The sequence below is a fragment of the Theropithecus gelada genome, chromosome 1 (genome assembly GCF_003255815.1).
Source record: "Theropithecus gelada isolate Dixy chromosome 1, Tgel_1.0, whole genome shotgun sequence".
In the NCBI taxonomy this organism is placed as follows: Eukaryota; Metazoa; Chordata; class Mammalia; order Primates; family Cercopithecidae; genus Theropithecus; species Theropithecus gelada.
Genome location: NC_037668.1, coordinates 159,374,565 through 159,396,424, shown reverse-complemented (window position 1 = coordinate 159,396,424; position 21,860 = coordinate 159,374,565). Strand labels below are relative to the sequence as shown.

At 42.7% G+C, this 21,860-nt stretch overlaps 1 protein-coding gene and 1 pseudogene across 3 annotated transcripts in view; one reads left to right on the top strand and one right to left on the bottom strand.

Annotated features, from left to right (window-relative positions):
- The window catches only part of SRGAP2 (SLIT-ROBO Rho GTPase activating protein 2), a 249,053-nt gene that overhangs the window by 28,883 nt on the left and 198,310 nt on the right, over positions 1-21,860 (top strand). The window lies entirely within an intron of this gene.
- LOC112618162 lies at positions 14,136-14,764 on the bottom strand (annotated as a pseudogene). The gene has a single exon (XR_003118032.1). The product of XR_003118032.1 is annotated as a ragulator complex protein LAMTOR5 pseudogene (transcript).

The window sequence follows — 21,860 nt, the reverse complement described above, 5'->3', positions numbered from 1 at the left end:
AAAGGCTAGCTGTTTATTTATACTTTAGTATGAGATTCCATTTGTTTCTTTACAAGATTTTGATAAGGGTCTAAGGCTACTAGATGCCAGTTTAGTGAGGGAGGGCACTCTGGGGGGAAGTAAGCAGGTATATGGGGCTAAAATCAAAAGATTGAAGCACCTCCAGTTGGACCTACTTAACAGTTTTGCTTAGCCTTGAACCCTTGGTCTCTCTGATAATTAGTTTTCTAATTTATTTTTTTTGAGACGGAGTCTTGTTCTGTTGCCCAGGCTAGAGTGCAATGGCATGATCTCAGCTCACTGCAACCTCTGCCTCCCAGGTTCAAATGATTTTTGTGCCTCAGCCACCCCAGTAGCTGGGATTACAAGCGTGTGTCACCACACTCATGTAATTTTTGTATTTTTATTAGAGACAGAGGTTCGCCATGTTGGCCAGGCTGGCTTGAACTCCTGGCCTCAAGCAATCCACTTGCCTCCGCCTCCCAAAGTGCTGGGAGTACAGATGTAAGCCATTATGCCCAGCCTCGTTTCCTAGTTTTAAAAATGAAATTGTTGGAGTAGATCATCACAATCCCTTTTAGTTAAGTCTGCTCACTGAGTAGCTTTGTACCTAACTGCCCAGCTGCCCAGGCTTTGGTGTTTTTCCCCATTCTGTGCTTCGGTGAGGAGATTCTGCATTTTCTTTCCATTTGCTTTGCCAGAAAGAGCTCTCTGTGGCAACATAGAAAATATGAACTCACTGATTTCCCCAGAAAGGGAAGAGTCCACAGCTTCAGAATGGTATCTGTCCTGGTGTCTGCATTCTGGTCAGGCGGCTGTGTTCGGTGTCTGCTCCCGAGCTGGGGTGCTTATCTGTAGTAGCCAGACGGGCCTGAGTGCCCACAGTAAGTTACGTTTACATAGTGGAGAGGTGAGCAAGCAGATAGTCTGAAGCAAGTAGAAAGAACACTCAGGTCAAGGTTTCCCAGCGGAAAGATTTTGAACCATCATCAGTTAAAAAGAACAGAATCTTCTCTTCTTTGATCACCGGAAAATACATAGCCAGGGAGATCCCAAGTATCGTGGAACCAACCTAATTATCGATACCTCCTATTTGCTTAGCATTTTGTGCTTTTTAAAATGGGTCTCATTTCATATCTCATCTGATCTTAAATATCCTGTGAGGTAAGCAGGTCAAAAATTATCATTATTATTATTTTTTGAGACAGAGTCTCATTCTGTTGCCCAGGCTGGAGTACAGTGGCGTGATCTTGGCTCACTGCAACCTCCACCTTCTGGGTTCGAGCAATTCTCCTTCCTCAGCCTACCAAGTAGCGGAGATTACAGGTGTGCGCCACCACGCCCAGCTAATTTTTGTGTTTTTACTAGAGATGGGGTTTTGCCATGTTAGCCAGGCTGGTCTCAAACTAATCTCAGGTAATCCACCAGCCTTGGCCTCCCAAAGTGCTGGGATTATAGGCGTGAGCCATCTCGCCTGGCCAGCAGGTCAGAAATTAGTAATCCCATTTAAAATATGAGAAAACTGAAGCATTAGGTAGGCTAAGTGACATGGCCAAGGTCACATAGTTAATAGGGCAGGATCAGAATTTAGAATGCATGCTTTTTCTTTTAAAAACAACTTTATTCAGGTATAATTTGTGTGCAATAAAATTCACTATTTGAAACCTATAGTTCAATGAGTTTTGACAAATGGTATTTATACTTGTGTAGCCACAATTATAATCAATAGGTTGAACATTTCTATCACCCGAAAAAGTCCCTTTATGTTCCTTGGCTTTAATCTTCCTCTTTCCTTCCCCAAGTCCCCCTATCTTTTGATGTCTAATGCAATGCTCTTTTCACTGTCCCACACTCGAACTTGACAGTCCTTCAGCCATATCCTTCTGGACAGAGTCCTGGCTGGCAACCAGCCCACCTCATCATGTTGAGTTATGAGAGTGAATGCGAAGTTAGTGGGTTGGTTACTCCATTGTTAGTTCCTTCCTTCCCTTCTTTTACCAGCTCCAGGCTATAGAAAAATTATGTGGGTTCTCCTTCCCAAGAAAGCTTGAAAAACAGGACACCAGCTCACCTGTCTGCTCTTGCTTCCTGGTAGCCTGCTGCGGGGGAGGGGTGTGAGTGAGCAGGAGGTGGTGGGTGGTGGACTAGGCAACCTCTAGAGGATGCTCTACTTCTATATCGTCTGCTCAGTCTCCTCCTTAGGAACCAGCTAGCTCTCTGCTGCCTAGTTGCAGTTCCCCAAGGCTTTAAGCAGTCTGAATTCCATATCCGATGAATGAATCCCAAAGGTGTTGAAGATCCCAGTTCTGAAAAATGAGCAAACCCCAAGTTTTATAGTAGAAACTTTCACAGCAGATCAGGTCCTAGACAGATCCCTCCCTCTGTAACTGAGTTAGGTTTTAAAGGGAGATATTCCCCATTATACTGTTCCTAAGTCCTAGATTTTGACTGTAGTGTTCGGGACATTCCGGAGAGTCACAGTGTTTATCCAGGTGCTGGACCAGAGTTGCTCCCCGGTGTTGCTGTGTGGCATCCAGCAAAGGCAGGTTGGGAGCCTGCTCCTTTTCATAGCCAGCTTTGCCTCCAGACCAGCAAGATGGAAGATAGGTGCCTTCACTAAGCCCCTCAGGTGGCCACAGGATATGATCCAGAATGGTGGTCTCTACTTTTCTATTTGCTCCCATTTAGCCACCCAGTTTGGGAGCAGCCCTGTGATATTACGATTATCTCTTTCATTCATTTTGGGCTATTTGAGTTTTTAGGGCCCTCTCCTGTCCATTATCTCCTGTTCTTCTCAATAAGTCTGATATCTTCTGTTAGAGTAAAAGCTCCATCTCCTCTGATCTAAGACAGCTGCAAGGACAGAACAGACTCAGATTTCTTCTCTGCAAAGGCTCATCTTAAATCTTGGGCCCTGTGGTATTGATTTTCTTCTAGTTATCTCTACAAATTTTTCTGGCTTTGCTGAAGGGGGAAAAAAATCACCAGACTGCATGCTTGAGCTTCAGGTTTCTCCTTAGCTGGCAACCTCAACCAGAAAAAAATTCTTTTTGAGAGCACTGAGCCTCAGGCACTAGTTTTGCCCTGTACTCCCCAGTGTCTAGCTCTTAACAGCTGGTGGCCATCCCTGGCCTCCATCTTTACTTTGCTGCATACCTCAGCTTGGTAAGTCCTTGATGTTGACTCCTTGACCTTACTGCCATCTTCTGTCCCCTGCAGGGGCCTCTTGAACTATGGGGAGCTTAGAAAATAGTGGGCTTTCTGTGTTTTGTCTACCAGCAAAGCTGGGTACCTGAATCCTCATGTGACAGTGCTGCATGGCTGACTCCAGTATTCTTCAGGAGACACAGTAGCAGAAACAAAGACTTAGTTGAAAGCCCCAAGTGTGTTAATACAGAGATGGGGACAGAGAGCTGCTCATGTCTGCAAAGCAGGACAGTCCCACTTTTGCAGAGGTGACAGTCCATAGCAATGCCGTCTCTTCCATTTCCCATTGGGGTTAAGTTTCCAAAGGTCCATGAAGGTTTTATTCGTTTTTATGCCCCAAGAGAACTTTCCACAGTAATGAAAGAAATGTTAAGAACTGCAGGAAATGGGTAAGATTATAGATGGCCAAGGAAGGTGGCAAGGAACAAAAAAAGACAATGTATTTTAAAGGAAGACTTTTTGGAGCTATTTCATGGATGCTGCTGGTCACCTGGGGAAATCTTGGATTTATTTGACAGTTCCCATTTTCCACTTAGGCTTCATGTATAAATGGGTTTGGGAGCTAGGAAGGGGAATAATACCCTCCCCAAGGAGCTGTGGCTGAGCTCCCAGTCCCCAGGACCAAACTGAGCTGCTGCAGCTGGGAAGCAGATTGGCGCAGCCCTCCTCAAAGAGCTCACAGCCCTGTGGTTATTCCCTGTCTTTTTCCCCTTGTATATTCCTCTTTGCAGCTTGTATCTTCCTTTTCTACAGGAAATCTCAGCCGCCTAGCCCACAGCTTTACCTTGGCCTGGTTGGGCTGCTGTCTCCTTCCTTTTTTCTTCATAGCCCTTAATCACTTCTTATTCTTGGCCTCCCTGGGAGGGAGGGAAAGAAGGGTTTTGTTCTGATGCTGGCCTCCTGGAAGGGCTGTATCCCACCAAGACAGATGGCTGCCTAGCCTATATTTAACTGTCTCTGGGGAAGAAGATTCCACAACCTATTTTGAAACCTGTTTCATTGATTGACAGCTTTCAAATTAGGAATTTCTTGCTGATACCTGACTTAAAATTTGACAGCTATAGTTGAAACTCATTTCCTTTCGTTTCTTTGAAATCATAGAGTTTGGGAAAGAGAGGGATTTTTGAAGTCATCTAGGCCTACCCCTAATGAAGAAAATAAGTTGAAGTTGAAACTGAGAATGCCTCCTCATCCTGTCATTGAGGATCCCATCAGTTTTGGGATCTGCCTTTGAAATCACACATTTGGGTACCATTCTATAAAAATCAATTTAATTTTTAGGGAAAAAACAAGTGATTCTGGAGTTGGAAGTTTAGAGTGCGAGGCATTAGTGACTTACTCTATTTTGTTTCTAGTGAGAAAGTTAAATGATGCTTATAGAATTACCTTGCCTCTATTGGCAGAGAATAAAAATAAACTGAGCTCTCCATATACAAAGGCTTCCCCAGTTCTTTTCATTTCACTCATACCAATGCCTGTCTTTAAAGAAAAAAAAAAAAAGGTTATTTTTCTCTCCTCCATCAGTGGGATTCTCTGTATTTTAAATATCTAAGAATAATGTCAGGTGACTCAAATTCCACTGAAGTCTCCCTTTTTACTTGTCTTTCTGCTGCTGCAGACCTCTCTTGACGTGAGACTCTGCTGCTTCTCTTGACCGACTGCATCTCGATGGCAGAACACTGGTGAGAAGCTAATGATGTTGTCAGTGTGTGGAATCTTGTTATGTGGTATAGAAGTCCAGCATTCTAGGCAAATAAACCAAAAGGTATTAGACTGACTATAAAGGGGTCTTGGGAAGGGATCTTACTCCTTTTTGATAGTTGGTACTTGTACCTTTTCTCAACACCTGTGACATTGTTTTTTCCAGAGATAGCATCGCATGTCAAATTGGAACATCAGTTGCTTGGATCAACCAATAAGTTGTATCCAGACCTGTGACCAAAACTGAGGTGGTATTTGGGACATCCTTCACCTTTTGGTCTGTGCTTCAGGCCATGAGTAGTTAGTGTATACCTCATGTTCACAGGCATTAGCATCTCAGTCTTTTGAAATATGGCTAAGATTTAGTATTCCACCTGCACTTGATCTACTTGAGAAGTATTTAACAGGTCTATTTTATAAAATCCCAGGGCAGCCTTTTCTGCTACCTGGTTGGATTGGGCTACGTGAATATAAACTCATTTTGTTATCAGCCTGAGAAATAGGCAGGTATACTGGAAATACCTTCTTATTTGGGGCAATTGGACTAGAAATTGGCCAGTTAATTCCAAAAGTCAGTGATAACAGAGAGTCTTTAAAAACGAAGACAAAACAATTCTCTAGCATTTTATTTATTTTAATTTTTTTGAGACAGGGTCTCTCTGTTATTGCCCCAGCTGGTCTCTAACTCCTGGGCTCAAACCATCCTACAGTCTCAGCCTCCTGAGTACCTGGGATTACAGGCACATGTCATCATCCAGTTAGCATTTTATTTTAATTTAAAAATAGGTAAATGACAGACTGGCCAACATGTTGAACCCCATCTAAATACAAAAATTAGCCAGGCGGGTGGCGGGTGCCTGTAATCCCAGCTACTCGGGAGGCTGAGGCATGAGAATCGCTTGAACTTGGGAGGCAAAGGTTGCAGTGAGCCGAGATCACACCACTGCACTCCAGCCTGGGCGACAGAGTGAGACCCTGTCTCAGGGGAAAAAAAAAAGTAAATGCACACATATTCACAAATCTTTTTATGTGGGCCAGGACTTTTTCTTAAAGTATGGGTCCTTCGAGTAGAGTTCTGTTGACTTTCTTTCATAAATTATACATTTAACATTTGATCTGTGATTTCCAGTTTCAGTTTAAGTGAACCAAGTTCTTAAATACATTTGAGAAATGAAGGACAGAATTCTTCCAGATTTTTAAGCTCCGCTACTACAACCTTTTACTGCTGTCTTGCCCATATCTAATTCAGCAGCATTTTTTTTTTTTACCAACTTGCCTTCAAGTTTTTTCCAAGCATTCAACCTCTTTTTCATAGGAATATCTTTTTTTTACACTCACATTTCACTGGTTTGTATTATATAATAATTTAATATGTAATTAAAATAACAAGTATACCTATTATGAACTAACTACTGACCCTGAAGCAGCCAACCTGGCTGGTGGGAGTAAATGTGAGTAATACACAACCAGCCTCCAGTGTGCTATGCAACTTAGCCAGTTTATTTTGAAGAATAGTTGAAGTATGTCACATAAGTTGGCAAGTCAGTTAAGAAAGTATCACCTGTATATTTCTCTCCTTTTTGCATCCACTGATTGCTATGGGAATTTTATCTTAGCACCTGTTATCATAATTCTTCTGTTAGACTATAAGCTTTCGGATGGCAGGGCCCTTCTCTTACTTATCTGTGTATCTCCAGTGTCTCCTGATATAGTGTCTGGCCTATAGTAGGTGCTCAGAAGTACTAACTAGATATATATATATATATATGAATGTATCTTTTAATTATATGTGTACATGTATGTATATATTCATGTATCATATACCATACACACATATACTTAGTTCAGTGCTATATATTTGTTGGTGCCAAACAGCTCTTTATTGAATAGATGGATATATGTGTGTATTACATAATGTACTCAAAATCCAAATGAGAACCTATAGAGTATCTATTGTTTAGGATTTTTGCCATACTGGTTCCTTGTGTTTGCATGAGAAACTGAAAATTGACTGTGGAGCTTTTAGGCTTGGATTGGAACAATATGTCTTTTAGGAAGATTACTCTTTTAATAATAACTAAAACTCATTCTTAGAATAATAAAAATATATCAATACTAAGTAATATTTATTGATTGCTTACTATGTGCCAGGCAGTATGCTAAGTGTATGTTATCTTAGTTCATATCCACAGCCCTTCAGAGGTCTTCAGAAGACACAGCAAGGCATGTTGTGTTATTATTTCCATTTTTAGATGAGGACTCTTTGGGAGCCAGCAAGGAGGTGGTACAAGGTCTAATCTTTGAACAGTTGAGAAATGGGTAGTTTGTTTTCATAGTGTTGCTTCTTATTTTCAGGGTTGGGGGCCCTTCTAGGCGGGGTGAAAGGAACCCTTACATCTAGAGACTGCCTAGAGGGAGAAATTGACAGTTGCTTTTGGCTTTCTGGGAACCAGGGTAGGTACTCTGTTGATTCCAGAGACTTAATAGGATCCTGTGACTGGGCATTGGGCAGAGTGTTTGAATAGCTTCTGGCCATGGTAGGTAAAGCCAAAGTGGCAGTGAAAACAAGCTACTGTGGGACATTAGACCCTGCCTGTCACTTTCTTCCCAGGCCACTCCCTTTTTGGAGGGCCCTTCTGAAACTCCTCTTGCTCTGTAGTCTGGATGCTTGTGAACAAGCTGCTTGCAGGTGCCAAAACAAACAGCAGTGTGGGTCTCAGGGCCTGGGCTGGAAGCTGGGCAGAGGGTGGAAGGGCTCCATTTGGGAGCAATGTTAATGGAAGTAATTTTTCCAGCTGAGGCATGGGGTTGGTTCTGAGCTGAATTTAAGAGAAGGCTATGGTCTTGGGAGGCCGAGGCGGGTGGATCACAAGGTCAGGAGATCGAGACCACGGTGAAACCCCGTCTCTACTAAAAATACAAAAAATTAGCCGGGCGAGGTGGCGGGCGCCTGTAGTCCCAGCTACTCAGGAGGCTGAGGCAGGAGAATGGCGTGAACCCGGGAGGCGGAGCTTGCAGTGAGCCGAGATCGCGCCACTACACTCCAGCCTGGGCGACAGAGCAAGACTCTGTCTCAAAAAAAAAAAAAAAAAAGAGAAGGCTATGGTCTTTTGTCCTTCCACACTTTTGGGACCCAGCAGATACTACAAATGCAATCTTTACAAATCCACTCACTGCCAGAAATGAATCTAAAATAGTGCTAGTCTGTGGGCCTCTTGGTCAGGAAGGTGACAGCAGTGGCAACAGCAGAAAAACAAATCAAACAAACAAAATGCCTGTGGGCTAGCAAACAGAATCTCTTTGCAAGGTTAATTCTGAATGTCAGACTCTTCCCTTTTTTGTAGGTTGGAAGGAGGCAGCAGCACAGGGAAAGAGAAAGTAGTTGGAGGCCACCTTCTTTAGTTCCCCTTCCCCAAAGAAGAGCAGTAGGTAGTATTGTGGTTGGCATTAAATTGATATAAAGATACCCTGACCTGGAAGTTAAATGAAAAGATTTTTTTCTTTCTTTTTTGAGACGGAGTCTTGCTCTGTCACCCAGGCTGGAATGCAGTGGCGTGATCTTGGCTCACTGCAGCCTCTGCCTCCAGGGTTCAAGCAGCTCTTGTGCCTCAGCCTCCCGAGTAGCTGGGACTACAGGCATGCGCCACCATGCTGGGCTAATTTTTGTATTTTTAGTAGAGACGGGGTTTCACCGTGTTGGCCAGGCTAGTCTTGAACTCCCAACCTCAGGTGATCCGCCTGCCTCAGCCTCCCAAAGTGCTGGGAATTATAGGCATGAGCTGCTGCTCTCAGCCAAATGAAAAGACTTTTGATGTACTTTTTAGCCAGAGGGAGTTTATGCTGCTGTGTGGCCAGTTTTTCCGTATGTCTGCAGCAGTTACAATTTTTGACAGATATCTTGAGAAGAGTATAGATTTTGATAGAGGGAGTAACTTTATTAGCAAGACTGATTTCATGTTAGAATGAATTCTCTGGGTCTTTTTCAAGTTACTTTATGTTCCTTAAAAAGAAAGACATTGGGCCGGGCATGGTGGCTCACGCCTGTAATCCCAGCACTTTGGGAGGCCAAGGCGGGTGGATCACGAGGTCAGGAGTTTGAGACTAACCTGACCAACATGGTGAAACTCCGTCTGTACTAAAAATACAAAAAAATTAGCTGGGCGTGGTGGTGCGTGCCTGTAATCCCAGCTACTCAGGAGGCTGAGGCAGGAGAGCTGCTTGAACCCAGGAGGCGGAAGTTGCAATGAACTGAGATTGCCCCATTGCATTCCAGCCTGGCAACAGACACGTCTCAAAAAAAAAAAAAAAAAAACCTTGACTGGTCTTGGCAGTCTTTGGGTTTTATTCAGACCAACTGTGTAGAGTTGGCCAACCCAGGAATTCTAGACTAGGGAGAGAATTTTGCAGAGCTGTTGAGCGTGTCTGTGGAAATGTGCTGTACTCATCACTATAGAATGGTTCTCCAGTATGACTATAAACTCATGGAGCTGGCTCCTTGAAATGCTAGCATCCTAGCCATGCATGCATGCAAGCAAGCAGAATTTGTTCATGCCTAGGCCATATGTGGATGTCAGTCTTCTTCAGTTTCATATCCGGTTTCTGCTTGCCTGAGTTAGAAATGAAGTCATCCGGCACTCACAAAACCTCTGGTCTTAGAGGCTTAAAAACAAAAACAAAACAAACATAGCAACTATCCCACACCACCTTAGTGAGGTGGATATTATTGTCCTCTTTTCAGAGGTGAGGAAACTAAGGCTCAGAAATTAAGATACGTGCTCACGGTCACACAGGTCCTAGGAACTGGGATCCAGGATCGCAAAGTCTGCCTCTAAAGCCTATGCTTTTCCCATAGGGCTGCTGAACCTGACCTTTGCACTTCTTCCATTCCTTGGAAGTAAATTGAAATGAGTTTAGGTTGGCACTGTGGCTCACACCTGTAATCCCACCACTTCGGGAGGCTGAGGTGGGTGGATTGCTTGAGCCCAGGAGTTTGAGACCAGCCTGGGCAACATAAGGAGACCCCATCTCTACAAATAATTTAAAAATTAGCTGGACTTGGTGGTGCCCACCTGTGGTCTCAGCTACTCGGGAGGCTGAGATAGGAGGATCACCTAAGCCCGGGAGGTGGAGGCTACGGTGAGCTGTGATCATGCCTCTATACTCTGGCCTGGGTAAGAGAGCAAGACCCTGTCTCAAAAACAAGCTAACAACAACAACAAAATCCCTAAAAAACAAAAGAAATGGGTTTGAGAGAGAAGAAGAGAGAGAAACTTAACTGTGGGTGTTTGTAGTTAGGTACTTGTGGAGGACCACCTACCATCAGATGGGAGTGGCTAGCCCTTTTGTTTTCATTTATGCAGACAGACTTCCTTTTCTACATCTGCTTGTTGTACCGGGTAGAAATAAGGATGCTGCAATAGAGCAGAGGAGCTAAACGTGACTTCCTCTGACTTACATAATAAAATAAGAATCTCCCCAATGGCCCTTTCCTGTCTGCTGGTCACTGTGATGAAGTGGGCCACCCTAGGGACAGCTTCACTTAAGGGCCTCCCCAGGGTTATCAGGTCCACAAAGGGTCTTGGGATCAAATGTGCAGCTAAATTGATGAGATCAATTCATTAGGATAAAGACTTCTACTTCCAAACAGTATGGTGCTTGGGTCAGTGTCTCTTTAGAAGTTAATGTATAGATAAAAAATTTCATATTAGGGAGAGCTCTGTGCTGCCCTTTCCCAAAGCTTTGGTTATTTGATGGGAGGGCAAGACTTCTTGAACCTGCGTCAGAATATTCAGCTTTGAAAGATGACGGTTTTTCTTGAGGTTAGTTTTGTACCTGCTGTTTCTTTTAGAAATGATTGCTCTATGGGTTTAAAAGGTGACCCAAATGACTTTTTTATTATTATTATTTTTTAACTCTGGGAGGAGTTTGCGTGTGTGTTTGTGTGTATGTGTGTTTTATCTCTTTCAACTCTGACCACCTGGCAGTCAGCCTAATCTCTGCTCTCGTGTTGGCCCTTTAATTCAACATTTAATTACCTATCTTGGTATCTATATGAATTTTATTTTATTTTTTTGGCTTTTTTTGAACTCATAAAAGGCATCCTAGTTCCTAGAGGGCATAGTGCCCATCTGCCCCCATCCCCCGGTGGACACTCTTTTCCAAAAGACACGTGGTACCCTTCACACCTGAGCTGTGGTGGTTGGGTTTGTCCCCTTTGCTTTTGTTCTCAGAACTCCTTTACACCTTTTGCAGTTGACGGTTCTGTTGTACTTGTAAGGAAAATCAGTTGAAATAAAAGGAGATTAAATTGAGAGACAAAAAGATGCTGCCATACTCCCAGTTAGAGGCAGACTTTAGTCTATATTTTCAGATTTATTTTGATTATAAAGTATAGTCTCCCCACCGCCACCCCCTGGCTGCTTTTCTTTGTAGTTCTGTAATCAGGAGTCTGTTATTCTCTTTCCAGTGCTATAATTAATAGTCTGGTCTAAAACATAAAAACCTGAAAGTTATTAATGGAAATGTCACTACTCACCTCATTTTTACAGAGGCTACTTGGCCTCTAAGTCATTGAGTCTTTGGGAAAACATCATTTAGCATTGACTGTGTGCAAGAACTGTGCTGTATGCTGGGGATTTAAAGACAAATAAATAGGGTTCCTGCCTCTGAGCGTGCATCATCTCACTAGTGAGGCTCACATACAAACAACCAGGCAGAATTCAGTGTCATTGAGAAATGTTATAATTGAGTTATATATAGGGTTCTTATTTTGCACTTCTCTGTAGAGTAGTAGTTTCCATACTATGTGGTATTTGTCTGTTCACTTGCCTGTACCATGTCTCTTGAGGGCCAGGAACACATATGGATATAGGCATGGAACCACGAGCGAATAGATGTTTCTTAATAATGCTAGGCCTGTCTTACAAAGTGTTCCATAGTGGAACCACCTGTGAAACAATGGATTTTGCCTTCTTGTTTGTTAACTAAATGCTTGATTTGCTTTTTAGGATTCTATTAGGTTAAATCATATGACATTACCATTTTGTTGATAATTTCACATGATTTCATGTAATAAAAAGAGATCAATTTTACAAACTTCTGGTTTTCTTTAAGTTTAGGTCATGCACAGAGGTGAAGTTCTGCACAGGTACTGGGCATCCTATATGTTTTTCCACTAGGTTACTATTTCTGAGTGTGAGTCTCTATTTGGAACTTCAGAGAGGGAGCCTGTGGCCCAGTTATTCCAGTGTCACTCAGCTCTGGTGTGGAATTCTTCTAGGTAGTGCCTTTTTGTAGACTGGACAGGGAATAAAACTGCTGCTCTATGCCCATTTATAAATATTTGCATTTACCTTGGAGAATGTACAAGACCCAGGCTTTATGTGTGTGTGAGAGAAAATAGCAAGTGAAAAGGATGTGTACACAGCAGCATGAATGGGGTGCTATTCTTAGCTGGGGCTCTAACCTAGAGAACAGGAAACAAGATGCTTCTGAATGTGGACTACGGCTGCCCTATGCTAGAGCCAAGAGGCTTCGAGTCATAGGGAAACTCATGACAGTTGCTAGTGTCCTTCAGACCTTCCTCTTTTGTAGAAAGTTTCATCCTTGGTGCATCTCAGACTGAGATGGAGGAGGGGGTGGCTCTCTTTTCTAAGGAATCTAGAGAGAAAGGGCAGATGTAGTCTTGATCAGTGGGCTTCTCAGCTCTGCTGCTTCTTCCGTAGAGACAATCTGGATCTATTTGGTTGATGGAGCAGCTCCTCTCATTCGGAGTGGGTTTAGCATTTGAGAAATAGTGAGGTAACTTGGCTAACTGGACTAAACCTTCTTTGGCAATTTATAATAAATGCTCTCTGATTTATTGTTTATTCTTTCACATTAAGGTTGAACCTGATTTGCCCTTGAAAGTTAAAGAGCAGGACTAGGACTAGAAATGCCTGATGTATACTGTAGCACACAGTGGAGTGTCGTCCATTTTTTAGTCACTTGGTGACTACTGATTGATTGATTTGAATATGTCAATGTCTGGCAATTGGACCAATTACTCAGCTTCCCTATCTGATGGTGTGGTTGATAGAAATGTTTCCAGGTGGCATTTTCCCACAGGATTAGGATGGTGGTAGCATTAGCCAGGATCTCTTTTGTCACTACCACTGTTACTGAATGATCTGTATTTTGAACTTCCTTGACTTAGTATTATACATCCAGCCCCTACCCTAAATGCTTATTATTTAATATGGACAACTTACAGGTTAATGTTTTAAAACTTTTTTTTTTTTTTTTTTTTTTTTTTTGAGACGGAGTCTCGCGCTGTGTCACCCAGGCTGGAGTGCAATGGTGCAATCTCAGCTCACTGCAACCTCTGCCTCCCAGGTTCAAGTGATTTTCCTGCCTCAGCCTCCCGAGTAGCTGGGATTACAGGCACCCGCACCATGCCCAGCTAATTTCTGTATTTTTAGTAGAGACGGGGTTTCACCAGGTTGGCCAGGCTGGTCTCAAACTCCTGACCTCAGGTGATCCACCCGCCTCGACCTCCCAAAGTGCTGGGATTACAGGTGTGAGCCACCGCGCCTGGCAAAACAGCATATCTTTAATTAGAACCCAACATGAGATGGTATTTCTTCAAAGAGGGCCTGAAATTGTGGTATTACCTCCAAGCGAACTCTATGAAAGAGATCGGGTCTGTATATAAACCATTTAATTTCTCCATTTCTCTAAATAGGGAAAAAATTTTTTTTTTTTTCTTTTTTACTCAGAACACCAAGCGCATTCAACCACCTCAAAAGAGGTTATAGCTAGGGCGCCCCTCTTAGAAGAAAAGACATTTTTTTTCCCCTTAAGATTGGTGCATGGAAGCTTAGAGCCTCATTTCACCATCTCTCCTGATTTGATATAGATTTATGAGAAATGAATATGGGGAAAATACTGGCTGTGGACTTGAAAACTGTTAACTTGGTGAACAGCCTGTTCTTTTTCATGTTAACTGTGTACTTTGACTGTTCAAGATCCCCATACTTCTCATTTGTCATGCCACATCATTGCTGCAAGTTAGCCTCCTTAGATAAGATACATAGCAGTTAGCTGTCTTCACCTGATGGGGAGGAATAGGGTAGAGAAAAGAATGTGACCAGTTGTTGTCAACTTCTCTGTGGAAGTGGTAACCATGTCAGAGCCAGGCCCTGGAGACCTGGCTTGGAAAAGCATGAAGTTTTCCTACCAGGGACTTCTTTTTTTTTTTTTTTCCTCCAAACAGCTTTATTGAATATAGCAAAATTCTATATACAAAGTGACTTGGACCTGCTGCTTCAAAACATGATCCTTTCTTACTAATATCTTGATAGTTGGTCCATAGAGCATTAGAAAGCAATTGACTCTTAAATAAATAGAAAAGTGCCCAATGCACATTAAATGAATGGCGTAACTACTGGAACTTTAGTAGTTCTATAAGGTAATTAACATAGGTAGGATCGAGTTCCTGTGATAGGCTGCTGAAGAACAGATATGAAGCATCAAGAGGCCATTTTGTGCACTGCCACTGTGATGTCATCATGTTTCTGGATAATAATGTTCCCATTATCTGATTCTAGACACACCACAGGAATATCAGTGGGGTCAGAGGTTAGCTTAGCTGCTTGCTGGGCTCGAACAGATATCACTCCAGCATGCTCGTCTGACAGGGTCCCACGGCGACCCAGATTAAGTCCTTGTGAATCTGTGCACAGGACTCCAACAATGGAGGGATTCTTCATTGTGTCTTCCAAGTGCTGCTCCAAGGTTGCCTCCATCCCACCCACCGACCACCCAGGCCCAGAACCCAGCGACACGGCACATCCTTCTCCAGCACAGGCCTCAGTCACTTCCCTACCAGGGACTTCTGTAGAGCCCTAGACCTTTCCATCTTAGTGCCGAGTTAAATGAGTCACATAGCCTTCAGGTAAAGTCATTTCCAAGGGATTGTGAGAATGTGCCCAGCTTGGTTTGGACTGTGTCACACTTACTTGTACTGGCTTATCTTTGCTACTAATTTTTGTGTGTGTGTGTGTTATTTTTCTTTTAACTATTGTTGATGATTTGAGTGATGCTAAAGATTTTGATGATGGTAACTTTCTGTAAGAGATGTAGATGCAAGACACCCAGAGAATTGATCTTGCCCTTCATCTGACACATTGTGACCACTTTGTTGAACATGGTAAGGCCTGGAGTTGTCACTTCGAATGTGTTCTTAATCTGGGAAATTTGAAGAGGTCTGCGCAGGGAGGCTGGTCAGGGAAGTAGCTTTGCAAAATAAAATCTTCATACTGATGCAGCCGCAGGGAACTTGCCTTTGGGTTTGTGATTGCAAAGTGCTGAATCAGTCTTTGGTGTGGATACAGAATATTTGAAGCTAGTTGAAGTGTAGGAGTGTCAGGACAGGAGAAATGATGAGATGAAGGCTTATCAGAGGCTGAAGGTCACGTGATTTTTTTCCTAGTAAAGATTCCTTTGATGTGGAATTTATCTGTTTAGTCCCCCTAATTGGAGTTGTGATCTGGTGTCTGTCCCTGAAGACTCTGCTGTTGGCTCTGGACTACTTAATTCTCTTTGCTCACCAAATCGATGACATAAGTCACAAGTTATGAGATTTAATGCTTAGAGTATGGTTTTGGATTATAGGTTCCTTGCATTCTTAAGTTAGCAGTTAGCAGAAAGAAACCAAGAGAAGCAGCATGGTACAAACAAAACCCCAAATAAGTGCTAGTGTTAGAAAGAACTGGGTTCAAATCCTAGCTGTGCCACATGTAAGTTTTATCATGAGAGTAAATTGCTTAATCTCCCAGAACCTCACTGTTCTTGTTGCTAAATGTGCACAAAATAACTAGCTATTTTATAGGGAGGTTGTGAAGTTACAGTGAGTGAAGGTGACATGTCTAGTAAGGGCCTGGCATGTAGAAGCACACAATCAGCTTTAGCTATTGCTGTTATTAGCAGTGGACTTAGCACTGTGTAAATCTGTCCTTCCATGCTTCCCACTTGCCCATTTGTCAAATGGACTTGACAATTCCTTGCTCAATGGTTGACAGGTAGCCAAGTGAGATATCTGAGCTGTTGGGGATGGATGTGTATCTCAAGATCCTGGCATCCAGACTGGGGCTCTACAAGTTGCACTATATTTGCAAGTTGTAGCAGAACTATATTAAAAACATGCCCTGCCTGTTTCCCCTTGTTGGTCCTCCCATTCAGAGAGGGACTTTCTGGCCTTGTGCTTTAAATAGTCCTCAGATGGTAACGTGGATAGTAGATGAACACAATTCTTGTGAATCCATTTGCCTTGTGTTTGGGAGTTCTATTCTTAGACCACAATCACCGGAATAGAAGCCTCTGACCCCACATCCGAACTGAAGCTATGTGGGCCTGGCTAATGGATTTCTTTGGGAAGCTGGGACAAAGGACTGGGTCTGCTTCTGTCATTGACTAAGCCAAGTATGGAGCAGTCCATTAAAAACCAGTCTCCTCCCAATTGTCTGGAGTTTATGAGCCTGGCTTACCTAGGATCTTTTCTATGTTATGATCCTAATTAAAGTTCAGCTTGTTTACTCTGCTCCAGTCAAGGAGTTACAGGCGAATCAAGGCAGATAAGATGTTTATGGATGAACCCTGTTTCATTTTCCTCGGATCCACAATTAAAGAATTAACAGCACTTGTTATTTATTGGGCAGAACTGTGGGAGGGAGGAGGGCTTTAGTACTTGTTTTGCTGCTTTTGTGAGCCCAGGGCTGCGCCAGCAGCATTTCACTTTTAATCCTTAGTATTGTTAGGCCTATACTTCCACCTATAGAGGTGGAAATTGAGGATCTTAACTTGCCCAGGGGTTCATGATCACAAACCTTCTGCTACTTCATACCTTGAACACCATCTCTTCTAATAGATGGGCAATAGTATGGTCATTTCTGTGAAGATACTGGTGACTTAAAAGCATTACTAAATGTTTATTAAACACTTGAATATAGTTATTATCTTTGTGAGAATGGATTCACATCTAGGGCTCCTGACAGTATTTGTCAAGATGCTGGCCCCAAACCCTGAGTTTGTCATGTTATTTAGGCATATTTGGTTGCCCAACTCTGAAGCCAAATGATGCCAGGGAGAGGGAGCCTCCATACTGTGGGGGTGTTTCTAAGAGCAGCCTGATCCTTAATTATCCTACTAAAGACAGTGTCCTCTGTTTGTGGAGTGCCTTTCTGCAGGGAACCCCTGGAGCTACCAGAGACATGATCTCAGCCTCATAACATCCCTGTTAAGGTAGGAGGGGGCTGAAATCATTTGTTCTCCTTCACATTGAAGGGAGACTCAGGCACGGATGGGAGACAGAGGCACAGAAGTTAAATAATTAGTCCAAGGTCACATCAAATGATTTCCAACTCAGCTGATGAATCTGTCTAGGTCTTGGTCTCCCAAATATTGCAGCTTTCCTTACAATGTAATTTGATCTCAAACACTTTACATGTCTTATTTTTCTTCCTCCTTTTTCTATTTTGGTAAATAAGATGTTTTTTACACCTACTGCCTGATTAATGTTGGGTTTTAATTTAGCCCTTCAAGATGATCAATGACTTAACCGAGGAAACTGCTGCCAGAATGTAGTTTATAATGTACCCTTTTTCCTATGCTCAGTTTTCTGCTTCTATATATTGTACATTGTCAGTCTCTGTGGGTTAAGAACTTTGGGACTCTCAAGAGTCACCTTGACCGAGGAGCTTCTGCAGTTGGGAATTGTCACCTTTCTCAGAGCAGTGTTATTGGGAAAAAAAAAATCTAGACATTTTTGTTCTCAGCTTCACAGAGGAAGTGGAGCACATTCAAGGGTAGCCCATTGGCTTCTCCTATAGGAATAGTATAGATTTGGCTTATTTTATTCCTTGTTTATTATAATATTATTATTCATAAGCATACCTTTTTAGTTACCCTCATGATTTAGTATCTGTAAGAACATGAGCTTACTGTTTGTGTAATATTTGTCCCTGTATTTTAGATGGGGGTTGCTGAGGCGGTGTAAGGTTTGGTGACTGCATCTGGCCTCTCAGGGAAATGGCCAAGTTGTTCAGATTCTTAGCTGTATTATGTGAAGTTGTCAGCGTCATTGCTTACTACTGTGAAATAAGTTATAAAGAGGAACTTTTAATAAAAATAAATAAGATTCACTCAGGGGAGGGGTATTCATTGTTGGTGAAATATGTCTACTACCAGATGCTTTTTGGTCTCCCAGTGACCTATCAAACTGCACATCTTTTGGCTTTGTAATATATTCAGTTCCACATTTATTCATTCAAGATTTTTTGTATCCTCATTATGTGCGAAGTACTGGGTTGGATGCTAGGTGACAGAGATGAACAAATCCCTAGTCTTAGGATTTCACAGTGGATGTTGGAATTTAGTGCCGTTTAGTTTCATTAGGTTCTGCAGTAGTCCCAAGATTTTCCAAGATCATCCTGTCCTCCAGTGTCCTATTGATTCAACTTCAGAATATATCCCAGACTCTGTCCCTCTTTACTCTTCACTGCTGTTGCCCTGGGCCCATCTGCCATTATCTCTCACCTGGATTATCTCAGTAGTTTCCCAACTGGTTTCCTTGTTTCCATTCTTGCCTCCTTCAGTTTACTCTCAATATAACAGCTAGAACAATCCTTTTGCAATGGAATTCAGATCATGTTTACTCCTCTGTTCAAATCCTCCAGTGACTTTCCATTTTTTATATGATCTGGCTCCTACTATCTGTCTCACTGAGTTTCCTACTACTTTCCTGTTCTTTCTCCTCTTAATAAACACTGGGCTCATGGTGTTTCCTTTAACATGCCAGGCATGCTTGACCCTGTCCTGTCTCAGGGCTTTGCTGTTCCCTCTGCCTGGAACATTCTTCCCATAGTGTCTGCATGGCTCACTCTCTCACTGCTTTGGATTGTTGCTCAAAAGTCACCTTATCAAAGGCCTTTCCCAAAGGATTAAAAATCATTCTACTATAAAGACACATGCATACGTATGTTTATTGCAGCACTATTCACAATAGCAAAGACTTGGAACCAACCCAAATGCCCATCAGTGATAGACTGGATAAAGAAAATATGGCACGTAAACACTATGGAATACTATGCAGCCATAAAAAAGAATGAGTTCTTGTCCTTTGCAGGGACATAGATGAAGCTGGAAGCCATTATTCTCAGCAAACTAACACAGGAACAGAAAACCGAACACCGCATGTTCTCACTCATAAGTGGGAGTTGAACAATGAGAACATATGGGCACAGGGAGGGAAACATCACACACCCGGGGCCTGTCGGGGGGTGGGAGGCAAGGGGAGGGATAGCATTAGGAGAAATACCTAATGTAGATTATGGGTTGATGGGTGCAGCAAACCACCATGGCACATGTGTACCTATGTAACAAACCTGCACATTCTGCACATGTATCCCAGAACTTAAAGTATAATTAAAAAAAAAGAAAAAGAAAAAAAAAGTAACCTCATCAAGAACCTCTAGGCTACTCTGCATAAAATATACCCCACTTCATATTTCCTATTTGATATCTGACTTCCCCTCCTCCTTCACTGAAATGTAAGCTCCATAAGGGAAGGGGTTTTGTCTGTTTTGTTCTGTTGTATCCGTAAATACCTAGAAGGTGCTTAGTAAATATTTGTTGGTTGAATGAATAAATCAGCCTATTATTTAATCAGTCAATGTCTTCTGTAAAAAGGACTTCTCATACCATTGGCACATATCTGTATGATGGCTGGTGTAGAGAGGGACATGGTCAGAGTGGCTCTGTCTGTGTGGAATAGTTTTCTTAGTATAATCCTGGAAAACTCCTATTGGGGTTAAGCCACAGATTTAGCCTTATTAGTACCACTCTTTAATCATAAAGTCAGAGGATGTTACGATTGGAAGGGATCTGGGGGACTGTTTGGTCCTCTTTTCTCATTATTGATGTGAGAATAACAGAGCCTAGAGAAAGTAAGTGAATTACTCACAGTCATAAATCTGTAGGGGCCAATCTGAAATTAGGCTTCTGACATCTGATTCTGTAGTCTTTCCTACATGTGTTCCCCCTGGCTGAGACAGTTCGTGGGCTTTCAGATTTGACAATTTTCTCTCCAGTCTCTAACCAGGAGCTTTTATCTGGACATTCTAGGTTAGCATAGATGGACGATGACCCTGTAATGTGTGGAAATCCCAAAGGGTGAGCACTGTGAATGGGAACTACCCCAGATGTGTCAGGAGCACCACAGGCACTCTCACTCTTCCATTGGCAGATGTGTAGGGTGGAAAGGAAACCAAAATCAAGACCCTTTGTCACTCCAGTTCTTTTCTTACATGTCACAGTCAAATGTGTCTCCATTTAAATTCAGATTTTTTGATGAATGGCCAGACCAGCTGCAGGCCCTTTGGGCCAGAAGCCTTGATCTCGCCAACTGTTCATTTTCTTGATGGACTTCCTTATTTCAGGCATTTGTGTGTAGCTGGTCTATTGTGGAGTTGTCAGAGGGGTGTAGAGCTCACTCTTTGGGACAGTCAGTCCTCCCCGTGCAGCATGTCCCAAAGCTGGCCTGCCTCCATCCTCTTTCTAAGTGTGTGAGGTCTTTTGTTAAACAGGGTAAAGTGAGAGAGGACTCCTAAAGAGAGAAAAACTCCTCCAGCATTTGCTGGAACATGTTTGTGAACTGACCAAGATGTAATTGGGATGGCATAAAAAAAGACTTATATTTTACTTAATTTCTTGCTGTCCGGTTTGTGATATATGGTGCCCCAAATTGAGTTTAGAAGGAGCTTTGATCATATGTCAAGAAGGTGTCATATTTAATTCTACTCCCTGTGGCCTCTCTTACAATACCAGTCATGCATAAAGCCCATGGTTTTGCTGCATCTAGTTTTACTCAAGCAACGGCTCTGGACTTTCATAGTTTACACCGACATATTTCTAGTTTGCATCTGAAATGTACTCTGAGGATGCTGACTTCCAGATAGCTATTTTTGGGTTAAGGGAAGTTCACGTCTCCTGAGTATAGTAGTCATACCACCTGGAGAGCTTCATTTTGGTTTGGTGACAAAATTTATTTTAGCTTAGTTTTCCTGCATTAGGTGGGGAAAAGAAGACCAGAAAAGTTTAGGGCATTTTTCTGAGACACTCAGCCAAACTATTAGGCCTAGAATTGAGAACTGGGTATTACTCTGTAGATGATGTCTTTTCAAGTTGGGCTAGTGGAGTTTCTGAGCAGCAGCTGCATTCTCCTTATACATCTTCAGGTTTTGTAAAATTACCTTTAGCCCTCTAAGTGATCAGATCTGTCTCACTGTCACTCATGGGAGCCCTTGGTCTGGACAAGGTGGACCTAGAGTAGCTGAGTTCAAACAACTGAGGTGGCAGGAGGGGATCTCCCACTTGATTTTTTTTTTTTTTTTTCTTTGAGATAGAGTCTTGCTCTGTCACCCAGGCTGGGGTACAGTGGCGTGATCTTGGCTCACTGCAGCCTCCACCTCCCGGGTTCAAGTGATTCTCCTGCCTCAGCCTCCTAAGTAGCTGGGATTACAGGCGCCCACCACCATGCCTGGCTAATTTTTTTATTTACAGTAGAAACGGGGTTTCGCCATGTCAAGCTGTTCTCCAACTCCTGACCTCAGGTGATCCACCCGCCTCAGCCTTCCAAAGTGCTGGGATTACAGACATGAGCCACTGTGCCCAGCTCTTATATATTTTTTTAATTGAAGAGTTAGAGAAGCAATTTCAAGGTCAGGACAACTCACCCTGAGGTTCTTCTCACTTGTCAGGGATTGTGCTGGATTCTGACTTAGGTTCTGCCATCAAACACAGAATGCCCTGATCCTTAGAGGCAGAGGCAGCTCTTCAGCCTATGGGGTAAATAACTAGGGAATGGAATTCTCACCAATTCTTATTTTGTATGCTGAAAGTTTTACTTTAAGATTTGG